Source organism: Mustela erminea, chromosome 19 (assembly GCF_009829155.1).
Source record: "Mustela erminea isolate mMusErm1 chromosome 19, mMusErm1.Pri, whole genome shotgun sequence".
Lineage (NCBI taxonomy): Eukaryota > Metazoa > Chordata > Mammalia > Carnivora > Mustelidae > Mustela > Mustela erminea.
Genome location: NC_045632.1, coordinates 55,409,988 through 55,422,846, shown reverse-complemented (window position 1 = coordinate 55,422,846; position 12,859 = coordinate 55,409,988). Strand labels below are relative to the sequence as shown.

The window sequence follows — 12,859 nt, the reverse complement described above, 5'->3', positions numbered from 1 at the left end:
TGTGACCCTTGTGCGACAGGGGCTGGGAGGGCGCAGAGGGCTTCGCAGGGCTGGGCCGCGCTACTTCTCTGGGCCCTGGTCCCATGCCTGTGCTCAGTCTGTGAAAATGCATGAAACTGTGGATCTGTGACTTCTGTACTTTATGTACACGTCAGTGAAATGGTGAAAAACCCAGCGTCAACCTGATTCAAATGATCACATAAACATTTCTTGAAGGGGATGCAATACTTGTAAGAATACACATTAGTGGTTCTAAAAATGGATAATGAAAACATCCGTACCACCGAAACTCAAAATGTCTCAGACAGCCAGCGCCTCGCGAGTACTGGACAAGTATGATGCCGTCTATATTAGTAATATTCAATCGAGATGAGCATCGAGGAAGAACCCTTCCTATTCCAACGTCAGAGAAACAGAGGCTTGATCGATAAATAGAAGAGCGGGCGCATGAGAAGAAGGGGACAAGGGGTTTCAGTTAAGCTGAGTAACACTGTGTTCATCCCAATCGCCAACCTTTCCAGTGATTTCTCATTAAATGTCAGATATAATAAAAAGTGTAAGCTCTTTCTAAAACTTCCATTACTTGAGGATTTAAAAAACAATAAAGAAGTTCAACCATTCAAATCTGTGAATTACTAAAACCTGAGGGGTTTTTAGAGGACTTACAAGACTCTCCTCTTGGACAATTTTTATTTATGTAGGAAGACTCTAATACTCAAGAAAAGGTCTTAAGATGAATACGGATGAAAATAACAATATTCTGTGTTGGCGTATCCAGAGCTGGTGAGGTTGTGGGGTAAGAACACTTTCAAATGCTCTTGGTGGCACGACGAATTGGTTAGACCTTTGGGAAGGCAATTCAGTGGTATCTGTCAAAATCTTAAACGGGCCTATCTCCAATGCAGCGATGCCATTTCTGGAATTTCATCCTACATTCCGTAGGTCTGTGTGAAGACAAGTCATTTTTGCAAAGCTTATAAGAGTGAAAAACCAGACACAACCCGGATGCCCATCAGTTAGGGAAGTGGTCACTCAGCAAAACATCAAAAACCTTAAGTCGAGCTCTCTCTTTCTCTCTCTCTCTCTCTCTCACACACACACACACACACCACTATATATATAATTGAATGGGAAAATGGCAGAAGGGTACTAATAATTTGATGACATTTTAAAAAATATTTTTTAAAGATTTATTTATTTATTTCAGAGAGAGAGAGAGAGAGAGAGAGAGAGAGCGAGCGAGCGCACAAGCAGGGGGAGGGGGCAGAAGCAGGCCCTGCTCAAGTGGTTCCCTCCCAGGACCCCAGGGTCACAACCTGAGCCAAAGGCAAATACTTAACCGACTGAGCCACCCAGGTGCCCCTAAAATAATATTTTTGTATATAACTCAATAAACGTCCGAGAGGAAACACACTGAATTATTAACAGTCGTTACCCCTTTTATGGTACATTCGAGGTGGCAGAGTGGAAATTTTCACTTTTTAATTTTTAAACTTCCTCGCTGTTACATTTTTTCAACGAACATATACCGTGATTGTAATTACAGAGACTAAAACAGCTAGAAAGAGAAAATGAAAGAATAATTGTTGTTTGGGGGAAAAAAAGAACGAAAATCTATGTCCTTCTGGCATATACCTTTGTTGGAAAAGCACTGGACTGCCCTATCCTTATGAGGGGGGAACTAAGTAGAAAAGCAACAAGACGTTACCACGAAGGGTGTAGGCTTAGAGGCGTCTCCCTCGTCTCTGTGGGGACTAGACACAGCCTCTTGCTTTCCTCACCTTCTGCTCAGATCATCCCTTTCTTGTCCTTTGGCTTTTTTCGGAAGCGACGGCCACACCCCTAGTTATGGTCTGAGCCAACTGTGATTCCTGGGAGCACCTGAGAAGCGTTACCTCCTCCACAGCTTAACAACATGTCTGCATTTCCCCCAGGCCTCTACTCTCTTGGACTCTATCATCTTCTGGGTCCGTGCGCCCAGCCTTCTGGTGTCCCTTTGAGTTCCAAGGATGGACTAATCCAGCAGCCTGCCCCCTGCCATTCTTCCCCGTAAACCTTCTTTGGTGCATCGATGAGCTGCCTGGTGTTGTTTACGGTTTCCCATATTCCTGCCTTCTTTTCCAGAAAATTCCATGATGGCCATTCTAGCAGAGCTGGCCATTCCCTGGCCTTTTGCTCCAGAGGCTCTCTTAACCCCACCCCTCAATAAAACTACTCATTCTCTCCTTTTTACTTCCGCTCTCCTCCATGTCACCTCTGTCATGTTACCTCAAATGCTGCATTTCACTTCATGGTCTCTGGTGGGAGAAATCCATTGTCGACACGTGGGTCGAATCCCGGTTGCACCATTTACTAACTGTGGTCTCATTTCCTCATCTATAAAATGGGGTCAGTTTTAGGACTAGCCTCAAGGGACTGCTGCAAGGATTAAATTAATGATACAATAAAATCACTTAGTGCCCCTGCACGGAGTCAGGACTAATAAACATAAATGATTATTAGAACCACATGTCTCCCTAACTAGACTACGAGCTTATCAGCAATTGTATCTCACGGTCCCGGTACCTAATACAATGACCCCTATTTTGAAAAGGCTCAAACATTGTTTATGAAGAATCAATTAGTTCTCTGGATATTCCGTGACTCATTGTCGCACCAGAGACGTGAAGACCTCCATTAACACAGATCACTCGTTCGTTGCCATCCGCTGGCTGCTGGAGAGTGTGTTGTGCGGAGCACAGAATGGTCGGCGACCCAGGCACGGTCTCTTACCTACCATCACTCACAGTCCAGACAGGACCCAGAGAAACAAGCAGACAGCGGCAGTCCAGTATGCTAACGGGATAGGATGGGGAAAATATTGGGCCTAGGAGGAAAGACACCACAGAATAACTTATAAACTGAAATTTAAAATTTAAATGGGGGGGTGTGGATGCCTGAGTGACTTAGTGGGTTAAGCATCTGACTCTTGGTGTAGGCTCAGGTCATGATCTCGGGGTCTTGGGTTTGAGCCGTGTGTTGGGCTCTGCCCCCAGGGGGAAGTCAGCTTCAGGTTCTCTCTCTCCCTTGGCCTCTCCCCCCCACTTGCATGCTCTCTCTTTCTCTCTAACATAAATGAATAAGTCTTTAAAAAATAATAAAATATATCGGGGCGCCTGGGTGGCTCAGTGGGTTATGCCTCTGCCTTCGGCTCAGGTCATGATCTCGGGTCTGGGATCGAGCCCCGCGTCGGGCTCTCTGCCTCAGTGGGGAGTCTGCTTCCCTCTCTCTCTCTGCCTGCCTCTCTGCCTACTTGTGATCTCTGTCAAGTAAAGGAAATCTTTAAAAAATGAAATAAAATATAAATGGGAATTTCCAAGGGAAAGAAGAAGGAAAGGTTTTTGGAAGTGGGAACAGCCCACCTGAGACTCCTCACCTGTTTGGGGTCATGTGAATACCAGAATCTTGACTCGTAGTCAGATAGTCTCTACCTACATGAGGTGTCCTGATATAATTTCAACTCAGGGGTTTTCTGAACATGGTAGAACATCATTTGAAAATAACTCAAGTGATACTCTCTGTGGAAGACTGAATTTCCCCAAAACTGCGGTCACCACATATCACATCTCTAATGCTCTTCATGCAACGTGATAGTTACAGTGACATGCCTCTCGTCTAGTGGGGGAGTCTATGTTCCAGCTCCTCGAATCTCAGGGGAACTTTTCACTGCCTCAGCCACTAGAAAATGTGGTATTTCTAGGTACCTTGTTCCTGAGATGTGCACTCGTGGCACCAGCCGGCATACTACAGGGAAGCCCATGCAGCCCCATGTGGGTATTCTGGCCAAGAGCCAACATCAACCCCCAGACACATTAGGGGCCAAATTTTAAATGATTCTAGCTTCTAGTTGTTGAGGCTGCCACAGCTGAGATGGTGAGAAACAGAGGTAAGCAGTCCCCATCACCCCTCCCACATTGCAGATTCATGAGTAAAATAAATGCTTGGTGTCACTTTAAGCTGCTAACTTTATAATGGTTTGCTATACAGGTGTACCTAGACACTGGAATAAAGGCACGGCAGAGGGCCACGTCTTAGTCACTAATGCGCGGGTGACGACCCTTCGCCAACAAAGCTGAGGTGAGAACTCTGGTTTGCTTGGAGTCCTCCTGTCCACGACTCAGATTTCAAGAGGTTGAGTACATTGACTCTAGCTACAAATATGAAGCAAGAGTTAGGATTCCTACCCAGCTTAGTCTCAAAGCTTGTGTGCCCAAAATGCTGAGAGATTTTGCCTCCATTTAGTGATCTAGTGATCTCTGCCTTCACTAGTGACCTAGTAAAGACTTCTGGAGAAAGAGTCAAGCCCAAAGCAAGGATAAGGTTTACAGCACAGGTAAGGGAGTGGGGACATGGTTTCTAAGAATATTGTTGAAAGCCAAAGTGCAAGTCAGGACAGGCTGACAGTGGTTGGGGGCAAGTTTTATTACCCAATTTGGTGTCCTCAGGTAGGACCTCTAAAATTTCAGGAAGTAGGAAGTGGAGTATGAAAATGCTTTAATACCTTTAAACACATCCTGAGAGGGTCAGCAAACAACGACCCACTAGCCAAATCTGACCCAGAGCCTTTCTTTAAAAACTAAAGTTTTATTGGCACACGGCATCACCCATGCATTTCCATATTGTCCATGGCACTTTTTATTCCGCAATGGCATGGAGTTCGATAGTCGCCTCACAGGCCATATGGCCCTCAAAGCCTCTGTTATTTACTATCTGACCCTTTACAGAAAAAGTTAGCCATTCTATCCTAGTGGAACGTATCCATTCACACAAGATAAACTTGTATAGTCTAATTAAAATGTCTTTTTATTTTATTTACTTATTCATTTTTTCTCCCGGTTGTCTGGAATTCTACCAACTCTCCCGCTGGTTATCCTGTTGATCAGAGGCTCTGGTTGGCAGTTCTGCAAGTCTTTGTTGAAATTTTTAAAATGAGAAAACTCATTATTACCTAACAAAAGGAGTTTGAAGACAGAATGTTCCAACAGATGGATTCCAGGGAGAAAACAGGGGGGGAAAAAAAAAAGCAAGACACGTCCTTGGTGGTAAAAAGCTTAGAGCCACTGAATCAGGAAATTACAGGATTGAAGTGACAAGCAGAGAGATACCAAGGACAGACACCGGTTTGTCTCATGTAAAGGTTATAAACTCAAGGTCTGTGCGCCCTATCTGGTTCTTGGACATGTTTCGTTTCCTTTCACATAGAGCCAATATTTGAGTACAATGGGTGCATGCTGGCAGGCAGTGCCGGCTAGCTGGCCCAATACCCGTCCCTGACTCCCTTCTCCCTGGCCTGGCTGCCATTGGATGGGCTGAGTAGGTAAAGACCTTCCCGGCCTCCTGTGCAGGTGGGGTGACCACATAACCTGTCCTAGCCAATGAGATTCAGCTGGAAGTCTGTCTCGCATGCCCAGGGCAAGTGGCCTTCTTGATTAAAAAGGCTGGCACTGCCTGTTTCCTTTCTCTCTTCCTTCACTCCAGGGACCGTGCACCGCTTATCTCCAGCTTTTCCAGAGAAATGGGTGGCCTGGGAAACACTGAGTCTCCACTCGCAAGTGGGGGTGATTTGCAGGAACCATGAGCAGCTGCTCCCCTTGAAACACTGGTTGTGGGTGCTCTGGGCGGCCCCAGCGGCTCTGAGCCATGTCTTTAATTTTATGTTCACTCTTTTCTCTTGGCTCAGGAGCTCAGCAGCTCTGGGGTGTTCCCGAGAGCAAACAGAAGCAGCGGCCCGGAGGATCGGGGTCTCTGGTGAGCTCTGCCCTCTCTCTCCCTCGCAACAAGGGGAATCACACAACACTCAGTCTGCTTCATGGCGAGGAAAGCTGGGATCTCTTAAGATGATTAAAGGATGAAAAATAGAGACTGCAAAACCCACCCACTTGAGCAATCAGAGTGTTATTCTTACACGGTTCTAAAGTCTCATGGGACCTTTTTTTTTTGAGAAGAAAAGGAATATCTATTTTTTCAGACACGTATCAATGAGTGTCTCCGAAGTGCTTTAAAAACAAAAATTACCGGCTCTAACAAGGGGGTACTAACAGCACTAAGAACATCTGAGACAGTTTGTCCCTAATAAAATTCTACCTGTTAGCTGGTTCCATTACTCAAAGCTTTCACTCGACGCACATTATTTATGACATCATCTGGCATTCTGAGCCGCTCTGGCCCCGGTGCCTTAGAAGAGGCCGGGCTGCGGAATGGGAAACCTCACCTTCCATGCTGAGAGCGGTAACTCACCCGCGCTCCTAGTGCTCTCCGGGTTTGTCGTTAAAGCTCTAAAAGGAGGCAGATGGCGGCTTTCCTCAAGGTGCTGGAATCACCTTAGGACCCAGCTGACCACACAAGCTAGGGTGTAGAGGCTGCAGCTACTGAAGTGGTATTGCAGAAAGGAAAATCCCAAATGCACAGCAGCTGAGAAAAAGCCACTGCACCGCCCCAACAACCTGAGCAAATACTCTGCTTTGATTTTTTCCCCCCTGAAGCCACTCGATTTCTAGATGGGTTCTATCCTAATTCTAAGCTTGTTGTGGGGTGTGTGTGTGTGTGTCTGTGTGTGTGTGCATGCATGTGTGTGTATGTCTTTAAAGATTTTATTTTATTGGAGAGAGAGCACGTGAACGAGTGGGAGAGGCAAAGGGAGCAAGAATCTGGAGTGGACTCCGGGCTGAGCGGAGCCCTTCTGGGGGTCAGGGGAGGGCTTGATCTCATGACCCTGAGATCATGACCTGAGCTGAAACCAAGAATCTGACACTTAACTGACCGCACCACCACCCAGGACCCCTAAACTTCCTTTTGTTTTTAAATAATATTGGCGCTCATTAGCTGGGTGGAGGGTTTTACATTGTTTCTGCATGAAGGCGGCAGCTACTCTGGATTTTGTTACAAAGCAATCACAGGAGGCAAGTCTTTAACCATTATTTTCTGTTTCGTGAGAGTTTCTAAATTCTAAAATCTTACAGAAAAATGGTATATACCTAGTTTTCTTAGGAAATGGCATATTTAATCCTCTGCCAACTTTAGTTGAATGTAAGAATCTCTGATTCATGACTTGTTTGCCTATTAACAGTTCTTAGCTGTTCTGAGAAGTAAGCTGCTAGATACCTGCGTGCCTTGAGTCCAAGGAACAGGAAACACTGCCTTTGGGGTGCGGATTAAGGGACCCTGTGATCATCTGCAGAGAGGAGTGGTTGGAACTGCGCAACAATCCCAATCTCCAACCCAGGAATTTTCTTTCTCTTTAATTGTAACAAATCATTTCCAGTGCAATTTATGAAGACTGTAGTCTCTATCACAGAAGCAAGAAGCAACAAAGAAGCAAAAAAAACCCCCCAAAACTCACACATATTTATTGAGCACTTAACCCTGTCCACGCTCCAGACTTTCCCCCACAGTTTCATACATTTATCCAATGAACTGTCATAGCTAGTGTGCTAAGTAGATCTTTAAAACTGTGGAAACTGAGTCTCAAGAGTTATAAAGGAGCAAGTGACAATGTGCTTTGTGTGACGTCCCTCTTGATCACAGAGCCTCAACGGACATGCAAGGGCAGGACTCCATACCCTGACATGGCTGAGAGTTGGCCTTTGCCTGAAACCTTCCAGAAAGAGACTTCACTCTTCAAACTGTAGCTTGCAATGTTCTTGTCCAAGTTTGTTCCGTTATAAAGCCTTAATAAAAACAGCAGCACCAACTACTGTCAGGCAAGGAACCCTCGCTATAAACGAAATGGGTTTCTGAGTGTGTCACCTAGACCAGTCCTCACACCTGCCTCTAAATCCGCTGACTCATGCATTCCCATAACAAATGGGTAGGAAACTCCCACCTGGTGTCGGAAGCTGAGGAACCCAGGAGATGCTCATGGGACAGGCATCATTATCCTCTCATGTAAGGAAACAAAAGCTCAAAAAGACAAACTCCAAATTATAGAGTGTGGCACAGACGGACTAGTGATTCAGCAAGAAGATTTTCTTAATCTCTTGGCACGTGGCTGGACCAATTTTCCAGCCTCTTCTAGGTCTGGTCCATCTGCAGAAGAGTGGTGTTCACAGATACCAGGCCTGAATCCTAAAACCCTCCATGGGCAGTTCTCTTGTGAGCAAGAAATAAACTTCCAGTTGGTAAAATGCTGAATTTTGGAGGCGTATCTGTGCAGCATTACCTGATCCATACAGCTAGCAGAGACTGAGGCCAGGAATGAGATCCCACGCTGTATGACTCCGGGGCTTGTGTTCTGGGATGGGCGGTGACATTGTTCCCTTCACTTCTCTGTAATTTGTGTACATGGTCTAAGTTCTATGTCTGGAGGGTGACATACTTCCCCCATTTCCTCCTCTGGAATGAAATCCTTCAAGACCTGAATTCCGTTTCCATGAGCCTTCCTTGCCTGTTCCAGCTCCTTATATGACAGAGTTGTGTAGCCAGATAAAGTTCAGTTTACCCGTGGCCTCTTTCAAGTAAGGGGGGGAAAACAATAGGGAAAACCAATGATACTAAGAACCGGTACTTTGAGAAGATTGAGATTGACAAATTTTTAGCTAAACCAGCCAAAAAAAAAAAGAAGAGGTGTGTGGGTGGGCAGAAGACACAGATCACCAAAGTAACACACAGATGCAGAAAAAGCATTTGATAAAACCCAAACATTAATTCATGATAAAAAAAAAAAAAAACCTCAATAAACTTGAACAGAGAAGGAACTTCCTCAACACGATAAGGTACATACACACAAAAAACCCTGCTTCTAATGTCCTATTTAATGGTATGCATGCTTTCCCTCTCAGAACAGGGCAGTGACCCCCACTTTTACTATTTTTACTCACTCCTGTGTTGGAGGTTTGAAGCCAGTTGTGGGTGGAGGGAGAGAAAGAAAGAAGAGAAAAAGGGAAAACAAGAAAGGACAAAATAGAAAACAAGAGCCTAATGCTCTGAGGACTTCTGCACGGCCCAGTGCGCAGGGGCCCGCAGCAGAGACCCAGCTGTGCCTGCTCTGCATCCTTTCCTTCTGCTCCCCTGAGACTCGACTCGCAGTCCAGCTGGGTGACAAACTGACTCTCTCCCTGGTGTGGGAGGGGACGTTTGACCTTGCCCCAGGCCAGGACCATCCATTTATTTGGTCTTTTTTAGCCATGTGGCTGATTCATGGCGGTACCCGTGACCCATGCTGATAAAAGTGATCTTTATGCCAGCAGGGGTTAGACCCTCTCTCCAATGCAGTTGCTGTGAAGATAGAGCTTAAGCCTGGAGCTTCAGGAAGCTATCCTGACCTTCAGTACAAAAAAAAAAAAAATAAAACAAAGCAAAAAGCAAAAAACATAAAAAATAAACAAACAAAAAAAATCCCCCAAAAGGTAGAGAGAATGGAACTGACAAAGAAGAAAGCCCAGCAGAAAGACAGAGATAAAGTCCTAGTGATGGGTAATATCTGAACTTGTACGTCCACCCGGTCCCAAAGCCAGGATTATTCATGGAATTCTTACATACAAGGACCATGAAATACCTTTTTGCTTTGGCCAGTTTTAATTGTGTTTCTGGCATTTGCAATGGAAAAAGTTCTAACACAGGGATTGTGACCCAACCCCGCCCGTATATCCCACCTTGATTTTGACAATAGGTTTTGCAGGATCTCACCATTAGCCTCTTAGAATTCACAAATAGTCACCATCACCACCATCTGAGTTTAAGTCTTAGTAGAACCCGGATTATGTGTATTTTGTTTTCGAGCATCTCCCCAGTGCCTAGCGTGCAGTAGGTAGTCAGTCAGTATTTGCTGAATGAATACTAATTTATGGCTGCTGGATGGACAGAGGGAGGAATGGTGACCCTGGGTCGATGTGTTCAGAATTTTACTCAATGTTTAAGGTCAGCTTCATGGTCTTTAATTTCCAGAACTTACGCTCTTTATTTTTAAAATGCTGACCATGCCCACCTCCTACCAACTCACATCTCTCTCCTCCATGACGTCTCAAAACTTACAGAAACTGTGGCGGAGATTGGAATCACACTGTTCTCCGTGTCCCCTGTGAGAGATAATTCATCTGGTCCTATAGATGTGAACTCACTTAAATCAACAGGATGGGCTTTTATCATCTTTTCAACGATCTTGAACTCCAATTTTCTCCTATTTATATTTTTCAGCCCTTCAACGAGGAGATGATAACTTTCTTTGATCATAAAAATGGAGGTGACCTGAGCCTGCGTGGTTCTGCTTGTGCCGTGCCATCACGAGATGACCTGTCGTCTCCCCGTCTGCCAGAGGGCAGCTCTGGGTCCAGCGGCCTCCGCAAATACCTTTCCATGGTCTTTGGCTCGTTTGAGACTTGCTGCTCTCAAGAAGCTTTAAGCACCTGGACAGTTCTGATGGGTCACGACCCTCATACATACCTCAGTTTACTTTATATGCTTTCTTTTAAACCAACTTTGTTAAAGAAGTCCATATTCTGTCACACCGTGTTTCTTTGGATATATGTTCTGTCTCTCCTTTCTCAAATGTCTTACAGGGTTTTGTCATCATATGACCAGGATTTTCCTTTTAAGAACGTCTATTTCTTTGGTGAAGGTACTCTATGTGAGTGTATCTGGTTTTTAAAAATGTCTCCATTTTTCTCTGAATTGAGCTGAACTAGTATTTCCTCCAAGCCAGGGCACCTGTCCAGCTTCACCCAGTATGCGCTTCTGTTGGACTCGCCAACGGGAGCCCACACGGTCTTGTTCTTGCACGGCCCCGATGACCACAGGGTCTCGGCTGGCCCCTCCGTGTAGCTGATGTGGCCTGTTCCTCCCTCTCAACTGTGAGTGTCTTCCTTCCCTGTACTTTCTCTGACGACGGCAGTGACATCAGACCTAATGCATGCTCCTGCACCCACCTGAACAGGCCCTCCTAACCCTGCTCCCCATAAGTTACGATCCAGTGGTTTGGTTTGGAGACAAAGACCCCTGTGCCCCGCCTTATATTTCTTATATTTCTTGGTTTTACAGTGAGAGTGTCTATGGCGGTAGATATACGCCTTTTCCAGTTTTTAGGTCTTCCAATATTTCCACATATTCCAGTGTGCTACATATCAATCAGAACTATGGTAAACTCAATTTTCTCTTGGAAAAACCTAAATGGGTCACCTAAGAATGCAGACATAAAAACTCTATTTTGCAGCTGTCTTCCAGTGGGGGAAGATCCTCTCAGTCTCCTGCTTTCTTAATTCATAACGAAAATGAAGAAATAGGACAATCGAATATTCCAATAAATGCAAAAGTGCTGACAACATCCATCAGCACGCTCACAGCTTTCGTGCGTGCGCATCTATCGCGGCGTTTCCAGAGTCTTCCTTTCACTCGAGTCATTTATACATGAATCTCTTACCTACCACCCTGACTGAGCCCCTTGGAGCCCATGGATGACCTCATCTCTGCATTCCCCAATGCAGCCTGAAATGGGGTAACACGCACATGGATAACGATGAGTAAATACTTCTCCCGCGGAATAGAACTTTGGACTCCATATAGAATCAGTGAGGTAAGAAGAACGCGCCGTCTGGAGGCATTTAAACATTGCCATCGACACAGAAACATCTGATATATTAAATATGAATTACTTTAAACTACTAATTAAAACAGTCAAAAAGGCTTCTGCTCAGAAATGCTATGAGCATGTCCTTTAAAGCCCAGGCCGCTTCTCCCTCATGTTCTCATTCAGACGGGTCTTCCCGGTAGTTAATTGGCATTCAAGACGCCGTGATGTATCCGTTCCCCTCTGATGATCTCCTATGCTCAAAACTGAAGAGCGGTGAAACGTGCCCAATTTTTAGAGCATGTATATCAGAAGGTACCTTAAAGGGGCTCAGAAGAACTGAATGATCCAAGGGAAGAATCATCTTGACAGGGAGCTGTATCTCCATGCCATCTGGGACAGACAAGCCTCAAAACTCCCATGACCCCTTTCTGCAGAAGCGTCACCTTGAAGCAGGTGGCATCCCGGGACATAGCTGCTGCACTCACCTGAACAGGCCCTCCCGCCATCCAGGAGGGTATTTCAGATGCTGTCCACCCTCCAACCCAATCCTTAACCCGGCAGCTCTCAGATTTTTCACCACGGACTGTGCCTAGCCCCCGCCTCGGGTCCCTGTATTTCAGCGGAGAATGAAACGATCCCCGTATATCACTTTGATAAGTTTGTAAAGCACTCTGCCATCCTTGGGCAGGGAGCTGCTAAGGAAAGATACCTTCCTTACGGTTTCAAAACCATTCCCCAAATGTGCTGCTATGGACCTCGGAGTCAAGCTCAGAAATAGAAGCCTGTAAACCTTACCCAGAGAACCACCGCCCAAAAACACATTCTCCCTGTAATTGGAGGGCATGCTTTAGTCTGTTACATTAGGCGATTCCGGTATTAAATCTAGATCCTAAGTCTATCTTAATTGGCTATAAAAAGGACAACTGAAAACACAGGATTTGATCCCTGCGTATACAATGCTCATGCTATAACCACCAAATTAGGCCATTTTGCTGGAAACATGCAGGCCCGAGTCCCATTTAAGTTCCCTCAGGGTTACATTTCATCATCCAGTGTCAAGGAGGCAACAGGGTATTAAGTCAATTAGGATTCAGTGAAAGCTTAGACCGTTACACATCGTGCAGATTTAATGTTTGCTTCCGTCCACTGTTCCTGATAAGGCAGGGAGAGAAAGACATTTTACACATTTTCTGAGGATTCAAGTCAGACTTGCCCACTGCTCACGGTGACACCTCTTGGCGTCACTGGATTTAACGATGTTATAAATAATGAGTTAAACAAATTTGGAGAGTCTGATTAATGAACTAGGGGACCATTTTG

The 12,859-nt window shown here is 45.3% G+C and overlaps 1 protein-coding gene across 2 annotated transcripts in view; it reads right to left on the bottom strand.

Moving 5' to 3' along the window:
* CDH13 (cadherin 13) overlaps positions 1-12,859 on the bottom strand; it is a 1,398,954-nt gene that overhangs the window by 705,005 nt on the left and 681,090 nt on the right. The window lies entirely within an intron of this gene.